Here is a 9,099-nt window from a genome sequence, read left to right as displayed (position 1 = left end):
CGCTCAAGGACCAAGAACAACGCGAGATGCCGTCCAGGCCCATCATCGCGGCCATGCGCCCTAACCATCGCTGTTGGCCAACACCGTGGCCCTGCTTCTCGCAATGTCACATCGTGCTCTCACCGCTCCATGTGTGGCCTCCTCCCGGCGAAGCGCCCTCGCCGACAACACGCATCGCGCCCCAGTCCAATTCTCCGGCGCCAGCCCGTCCACCTTCGCGACCCCGGGCCATTTAGCACCACCAACAGAGCCCGTTCAACACCGCAACTCTCATCCCCCCCCATTTATGGTGTTAGTAAGTTTTCAAGTGCAAAAAAAATGCAGATGTTTAGTTCAGACCTTGCCATGGTGGGTGTACTACTTGGCTATCATAATAGCACAACAGGGCTTTGTATTCTGTTCAGTTCATCTACTTGGGTATCAGAAGTCCAATTTCATTTGTGTTTCGATGTTCTTCGTGTAGCACAAATAGGTCTTTGTATTCTGTTTAGTTCATGTACTTGCTGATCGTAAGTCCAACTAGTGAATTACATCTGTTTTCCATATTCTTCCTATAGCACGATATTATTTGTAGATGTGCAGCGGAGTTTGCAAACTGTCATGTTGTTGTTCTATAGGTGCTTGCTGAAATTCCTATGAGAACCAACATATTTTAATGAAATTTGATGTTGTTGTTCCTATGTTCTAGATGAATTTTTACCATACAATCTTCCTACGGCGGGCGTGTGCTTGCTCTGTTTTGCAAAATGCTTAACTTGCATTTTTGCAAAAATCTACAGTATTCTTGCTAGCTTGCAGCTGTAATTTTGATTGAAGAGTAGTTTAATGTGAAAACAACATGGGAGAAAATGGAGTCAAATTATCTCTGAAGTTTTGATTGCATCGCCATCTCCCGGTGGGGCTCTGCTGCCGGAGCACCCTGGCCGTTCACAGCCACCACTCCAGGCCGTTCAACGCCACCACCCTAGGTCGTTCATTTCCAACAGCACCCTGGATCCTGCCCCTCACCCTAGTAGTTTCAGTTATCGAGTGAGTTTTAGTCCAACTTGAGCTCCTTGAGATGATCATATAATTAACTTCAAAATTATTGCATGGGCCATGTATTTTATAGCAAGTCCATTTAGTCCTACATGGGAAGTACAAAAATTAATTCTAATGAGAGTTCATTTAAATCTATAGGGTCAAGTCCCATATATCTTTTAACCAGGTTCATGGTGAAGCCCAGGGTGCTCGTCGGCGATCACAAGAAGCAGACCGTTGAGAAGGAGCTAGGCGACATGGTGCAGCAGTGTGGCCAGTTCAGCTACTTGAACTATTTGACAGCAAGTCCATGTATTACTACATGAGAAGTACAAAAATTACTGCTTGTGAGAGTTCTAAATCCTGGTCAGTTCATCTCCTCAAAACATATTGACTTCTGCTCTACCCGTTCTATCTCCTGAACTGTTGATGTTGCATCCTTTCTCTCATGAAGTGATGTTATTTCTCTGTCATAGCTACAACATGGTCACAGAAACATCATATAGCTGACCACTACGTTTGATTTTGTTCTGAGCTACCATGCTATGCTACCAACAAAACCATATAGTTTGAGTTTCCACGCATGCTCCTAGTTTTTGTTGTGTGGTTTATGCATCTCATAGTTTTTTACAATGTTACATTTACTGGCTCGTCAGTCTTCTTTTACCTTCATCTGCACTAACTTCTAAAGATGAAGTATTAGAGTTGCTGGTTTCAGTCTTCTTCTACCTTCGTGTGCACTTCTAAAAAATGAAGCTGATAGAGTTGCTGGTTTTGGTGTTACTTTAACTTCACGTGCAGTAATAAAAATACACAAAAATGCCCATCAGTTCAAAGTATGCCAAAGATACAGTCCTAGGTGTGTTGTAGTGTGTGGTTAATTGGTTATTGGTATGTGCATGGTACGACCGGTGATAGCGAGTAGGTGGCTAGTGTACTGCGGCAAGCAAGGAGACAGAGGCATGGAGCAGATGTGTGTGGCGAGCCGCTCATGGCCAATGCAGCGGCTGTCTCTATTGTCAGCTTCTAGTGCTACCCCGCCAGTCGTCATTGCCCCATGTTGTGTGTTTTGGAGCTTCAATTTTTCAGTTCGTAGTTTGAATGCTTTTCAGCTCGTCTACTTTCAAATCAAAAGTCCGGTCATCTTTGTGTTTCCATATTCTGCACAAGAATCATTACACATGCAGGTATCTCATCTCTCAGATTTTTATTTTCTCAGGATGTAGCCAAAACCAGATGTAGCAGTTACAAAAAAGGGTGAAGTTGGAGGATCTCTACATTATTCTTGCTGGACGTTTAGAAAACAAAAAAAAATTGAAAGAAAAAATAAAGCAGGCGAAGTTCATGATTTTGAAGTTTGTGATTTTGGCTCATGGCAGAAGCTCATTGGCGATGAAGGATGTGAAGCTTCACCACCATTCACAACTCCAGTATGGTCCAGTTTGTCATGAGGATCTGGAGCTTCAACTTTTTCAGTTCATCTTTCATATGCTTTTTAATAAATCTACTTCCTCATCGTAAGTCCAATTTCCCTTGTATGTTTCCAGCTTCCTATAGAACAAACTAATTTCCCCCTGGTATTGGAACTGATTTCGAGAGTAAATTATGGAAAAAATTAACAAGTACTCAAGTCCAACTTGCAAACCAATAGCAGTGCTATAGTGCAAGCATGCATGAAATTAAAATAAAAAGCGAGCCTGGCTTGAAGCAAATATATAAAATGTCTTGATGCATGCTAGCAGAAATCTGAAAATAAACTCAGTACAATTCCTATATTTTTAGTATATGATCTACTATAAATTAGTATGTGTTCTACTATAATTTTTTTAAAAGGTATATGTTCTATTGTAAAAAACATATATAAAATGTCTTGATGCATGCTAGCAGAAATCTAAAGTAAACTCATTATAGTTCATATATTTTATTTCAGTTTAATTTCAAATTCAAGTTCAGTTCAATTCTGGTTTTATTAAACTTGCTATGCAACTTTCGTATTCCTAGTGCTGGAGAATTGGCTCAACCCAACCTACAACTCCCTTTGCTCACATGTAAGTCCGTTGATTTACAAAGAAGCATGGTTTTATAATCTCCCAAAGGTATTTGGTGTCCGCGGCACATGCGTGTTTGTTGGACTCCTCACTCACCGTTAACCAAGTTCTTTCTCCTTTCATTTGCTTTCCTTTTACTAGGGATGCAAGGAAGGGATGAAAAGCAGGAGGGACACAATTCCTGGGTAATTTCACCATGGAGCACATGGTCCTTAGTTAAAACAAACAGAAAACAATTTCTAGTACATTTCTAGTTGCTACTTGTTGCCACTGGTAAATTAGACATGTTCAGAAAGTGTCATGGAGCAAGCTCAGCAGAGATTGTGCCGTTGACCCTTCTTATTGAAGCTCCTTCTAGATGTTACTTGGTGCCATTGTTAAATTGTGAAAGTTCAAAGACTATCATAGGGCAAATCAGAAGTTTCCTTTCATGGCAAGTGTAATTTTTTGTCATTATTTTGTACGATTCATTTGGCACAGGCTTTGTGTGATTTTATGAAGCTTTATACAAAATTGTGTTCTATCATCACAAAAAGTATGTTGTTGGTTTAGGTGTAAAACCAGAAAATAACTTCATGTACATCTATAGGAGAGAGCTTCACCTACAAAAAGTTCATTTGCAGATATAAAAATATGTTTTGTGGGCAAGTTCATGAAAGAAAAACCATAAGTTCACAAATAAAAATTTTGTTGTTAAAAAACCATTTTTTGGAAAATTAGAAAAGAAAGGGATGCGAGACATTGAGAGAAGAATTGAGGAGGTTTAAGGTACATAGAATCTAGAAAGTTCAATGATACCAAAGCAAAAGGTTCGGAATCACAGAAAGAAGGTGTCCGACAAAAGATAACACTACGAAAACACTAAAAAGAAATAAAGTTCACAAAGAAAAGTTCAACTGCAAATAGAGGCATGTACGTAACTTCGTTGCAAACAAGTTTAGTTTGAAGAAAACAAACATATCATTTTATTTTATTTAAATTCAATCAGCTCTACTAGATAAGCTATTCAAGTTAGAAGCTAACGACATCCTCAATTTGAACGGGGAAACAAATTCAAAAGGTAAAAGTTCAAGTTGCAAATCGAGATAAGTACAAAACATCGCTGAAAAAATTGAGTTAAAAAAAGGAAACACACAAAACATTTTTTTTGAGAAAAATATCGTTCATTTCACCGATATAAACCACGCAAATTCGGGGACGATGTTACCGTAAACCGTTGATAAGTTATGAGGAAAAAACATACAAAAAAATAGAGCAAAGTCTAGTTAGTGAAAACACGCTTAATACAAACCCATGCAAACATCAGTGCATATACTCTTTTTTGGAACCTTTCAAAATTACTCTATGAAAAATACATCACTACAAACGCACACGTAGATCAGTACAAGTACTCTATTTTTTCCGACGGAAAAACAACACGACGTGTCTCACCGTATTCCAAATTACATCAACAATTGCGAATTTGAGAAAATGTTCATGACTAAGTTTTGCATTTTCGGTAGCTTTCCAACGGTATATTATTTGACCAATTTCAACAAACTTTTGAAAAAAAATCACGTTCAAAATGAAATTTGACCTTATTCAAATTCGTTTTTAAACCGTAAGGAATTAGAAAAATATTTCAATACAAAAAAGTTGCGCATTTTCCATAGCTTTCCAACGCCGTATCATTTGCATCAATCCGACAAACCGTTTGCAAAAAAACACGAAAAAACTTTTCGCCCAGAATTTCGCTGTTTTATATTTTTTTTAAAATTTATAGAATTTGAGAAAATAATAAATATATGGAAGATGCGGATTTAGACCAGCTTTCCAACGCCATCTTATTTTCTCAATTCCGAAAAACCGTTTGAAAATTGAGTCCAAAATACGATTCGCTTTTTCGGTTTTGAAAAAAATGATTTGTTTCAAAACTGCTATTAAACCATAATTTTTTTGCAAAAACAAATTATATGACTCTAATGTAGATGTCAAGAGCTTTCCAACGATATATTACACGCCCTGTTTCAACAAAAAAAATCAAAAAAAATTGAACTAAAGAAGACAATTTTCAAGGGGGGGAACGAAACCATTAGTTCAACCGCTCGAACTCAGCAGTACAATCGCCTGAAACCCTAAAACTGTCAGTTCGAGTAGGGTAACATAATAATATTCTGTTACGCAAAAGAGAATAGGCCAAATGCGTGTGTATGGGTGTGTGTGTGTGTGTGCGCGCGCGCGCGCGCGTGTGTGTGTATAGCGTTATTTGTCACCCTAGGTGAGCAATAGTTATTCTTCACCTCCTCTCTATTTTGACATCAACGCATCGTATTTTCACGTTTCCTAAATTTTGTCTTATTTCATACATAAAAAGAGAACGTAAGAAAGTATGTACTCGCCGTAAAAAATATGTTATGTTACATAAAATTACGAATGTAAAAACATAGTGTAAACATACCTAAAATGTGATTTTCCTGGTCTTATAACCTATATTTTTGTTTTTTATACCAAATTTTACATATTGAATCATTATGCATGTAACTATTTATATTTTAAACGTAATTTATTTGGGAAGCGATCATAAGATTACCTCGGGTGAAGAATAACTTATTGTGCACCTTGGGTGATGAATAGTAACACTACATATAAACTGAAATAAACATCCAGTTACATCACTGACTATACAAATCATTCGCATTCTAAATTAGGAGAAATGATCATCTAGTCATCTTCTTCTTGTGACGCTCCCGCCACTGCTCTGTGGCTCGACCCTCGTCTCGGGTAGGAAGAAGACACTTCCTCATGTCAACAATCCCCTTGTACATCTCATAGCTTGTGTACGTGTCCTTGTCCGCGTACTTGATGTGTTGTTCATCCAGTCTCTAATGCCAGACAATGTGCCAGGCATTCTTGTCCTTCTTGCTCTCATCCTTCATCTTCATGTAGTAGGGGTTGATGATAGCCGAGGCGAGGTCAACCACCGAGTTCTATTAGTTGTTGTCGCTGCCCCAGACCTTGTAGTGGTCCTGGATGTTGACAAGATTCTAGCATTTCGAGCCCAAAACCTTGAGCGCTTTTAGATCGTTGGTGGTGTCCACCGTAGCGAAACTATAGTCGGGGCTATTGGTAAACCTGGAGAAACGCTCGCAAGGCCTTATGGCCAAATGGTAGTGGTAGACAAGGACGTCATGTCGCACACACAACCGGGCGATGACAACCTTCCGATATTGCCCGGCACGACCGATGATGTACTCGAGGTCGAAGCCGACCACTTCGTACTTGTCCTCAGCAAGCAACTGCTCCATGGTTTGGATGCAGCTCTCCACCGAGACCGGCTCATTCGTGTACACCACCAAGAGGGCCTTCCCCTTACGTGGGTGTCCAAATGTGATGCGTGCTGAGTTGCCTCCCGTTGTCGTCGGCGGCCGCTGGGAGCGCCATTGGAACCGCTGGGTGTCCTCTTTGTATGTGTCATCGTGGGTGTGCTTATTGTGTCGTGTGGTGCGAGAGATGAAGGTAAATGGCCACGGGAATAAATGGGGGCCGGGCGGCTTGGATTCTCGGTGCCTCCGCATGGCAGTTTTTCCAGCGGGTAACTGCATCATGGTGTCGCGCCCGGCGCAACCGCATGCATAATGGCAACACGAACGTATGTGATCGTGCGCCGGCCCCAAACACTGGCAGCGCTCATGGAGGGACAAGGGCAGAGAGCCCGGAGGGACACGAGAGCACAGCGCGCGCGGTGGGACGAGAGCATAGCGCGTCGCGGCCGCCTCAACCATGAGCAACCACATGCATAGAGCAGTTGAACATGCAGGGAATGGTCGTCTACAAACCAGACGATAGTTGCGACGCTGCATAGAGAGCGGCCGTGTGCTACTACCTCCATCTTCATCTATTAGCGCCCTTTATATTCTGTGCCATATTTTGACCTTAAATTTAACCAACAAAATGTTGATACATGTTATAAAAATTATATAATTGGAAACCATGATCAAATACGAATCCAATGATATAATCTTTGGCGACACACATTCGTATTTTATTAGTTAAATCTCTAGTCAAAATTTGGCACAAAAATACATAGATGACTTATAAACCAGGACGGGGGTAGTAGGTAATTAAATCGCAAACATTTTTTATTAATCGTATGTGTATGTGTCCTTTCTCCCTCCTCTCGCACGTCTTGTCACCCCGTTGCCGCAGATGGCTTACAGTGCAAGCTTGCGCAGCGCGCGGGGGCGTTCTTTTGGCCAAAAGATGGCTCAAAGTGGCACCAGTGTGTCGGGGTGGCTGATCCACGAACACCTATGGGACCGGCGGACCGAGCCCCTTTCGGTTCGGCGGGGGGCAGAGATCGCATGAAGAGCGGATCGAGGCGAAGCACACGAGCAGTTTACCCAGCTTCGGAGCTCTCCGGAGAGATAACACTCCTACTGCTGCATGTCTGAGTGTATTGTGTTCTTGCTCGGGAGCGCTGAGTGCTATAGTACACACTAGCTGCTAACGAGACCGAGTGTGAGTGTTTTTCTGCCTTCGAACCCCCCTCCTACGTTGCGCATGGGCCTCCTTTTATATGCTCAAGGGGTCACCGACAGGTGGCAACGTAGACAAGGGTAAAAATGGAAAAAGAATTGTGGTTGGTACAACTACTTGTACAGTGTATCATACCTAACCCTGACGGCAGGGGACAAAGCCATTGAATGCCCGTCTGCGTCGCCCAAACAGTGCAGAAAGGGACCGTCAGGGACGCCACCACTTGCCATGATGGCTATCTTGTCAGCGCCGCTTGCCACCGTGCACCGCTGGCTGCCCGGCCTCTCGCCACGCGCGCCTGGAAAGGCCCCAGGGCGACACGTTGGTGGATGTGCTGGAGCGTGGGTACAGAGTGGTCGCTTGCCGCGGCAAGCGCCTTGCCGCGGTCGTTGTCTTGTCGCGTCCGGAAGCTTGTCGCGTCCGGAAACTTGTCGCTCACCGGGCCTTGCCAGGACGCGTGGCGCATCGCGGCAAGTTCCTTGAGATGCCTTGGTTGGCCTTCCCGGCAAGCTCCTCTTGCCGGGGCCTTGTCTCCTTGGCTTGAATACTTTGTTCTTGAATGGCTCCAAAGGAACCACGGAGGACCTTGGCGGTCAACCGGCAAGCCTTGCCGCGGGGTGCTGCGACTGCCCGTGCACAAGTTCGGGATACTAGGGTACCCCTACTCTAGTACACCGACAGGAGCCCCTGGGCCTGGGCCACACATGGCGCCGAGCGCTGTTGGGCCAGGCCCAAAACAGGGCACGGCCACGCGTGGCCTGGGTTACACCGTATCTTACTCCGTATCCACCGCGCCTTCCCCAAACGGCCCGCGTCGAATGCGACGTCGTGGGAGAGATCGTGGGTGGTTTATTTATTCGGAAAGACGGAACGCCCGCCCCCTCCCTCTTTATAAGCAGGGGAAACAGGGGCAGTTCGCCCATCTCGCCGGTTGCTACTCCAATCTCAGAAATCTCCGCCGCTCCCCCCTTCTTCCCAAAGCTTAAAGAGAGCAGCGCTCCGCCCCCCATCGCCACCAGCATCACCTACGCCATCGATCTCCCCCACCACCTCCGCCATGGCTCCGAAAGCCGACAAGGGGAAGGTCGTGGCGCAGCGGCTCGTGGCGCTGCGAAAGGAGCGGGCAATCTTCCCCCCCCCAGCTCGCCGCGAAGGAGCTGAGGGAGTACTACTACCTCTTTTGGTCGACGGAGACGCGACCGCATCCGCGTACGAAGGTACTCCCAGCTGCCGCTTCGGAACTGGCTCCGAATGGATACCCTTTCTTCGCGCTGTTCTTCTACTGCGGGCTCTGCCCGCCTTTCTCTGAATTTTTCTGCGATATCATGAACACCTACGGGTTCCGCCTCCTTGACTTCACCCCCAATGCTGTTCTGACCATTGCAGTTTTCGCACATCTCTGCGAAAACTTTGTCGGAGTCTATCCAAACGTAGCTCTTTTCCGCCACTTCTTTATGCCTCGAGTTGAGAGAGGGGAGCCTCTTTCTGGCGGAATCGCTTGGATCTCGAGAACCGG

At 44.2% G+C, this 9,099-nt stretch overlaps 1 long non-coding RNA gene across 1 annotated transcript; it reads left to right on the top strand.

The window, feature by feature from the left end:
* The first annotated feature begins 1,927 nt into the window (after positions 1-1,927).
* On the top strand, positions 1,928-3,488 carry LOC119281244. Its single transcript, XR_005138314.1, has 3 exons — positions 1,928-2,537; positions 3,022-3,068; positions 3,210-3,488. It is a non-coding gene; the product is annotated as an uncharacterized LOC119281244 (long non-coding RNA).
* Positions 3,489-9,099: the final 5,611 nt, after the last annotated feature.

The sequence above is a fragment of the Triticum dicoccoides genome, chromosome 3B (assembly GCF_002162155.2).
Source record: "Triticum dicoccoides isolate Atlit2015 ecotype Zavitan chromosome 3B, WEW_v2.0, whole genome shotgun sequence".
In the NCBI taxonomy this organism is placed as follows: domain Eukaryota; kingdom Viridiplantae; phylum Streptophyta; class Magnoliopsida; order Poales; family Poaceae; genus Triticum; species Triticum dicoccoides.
Note: the sequence above shows the minus strand (reverse complement) of the source record. Positions and strands in the feature narration are given on the sequence as shown.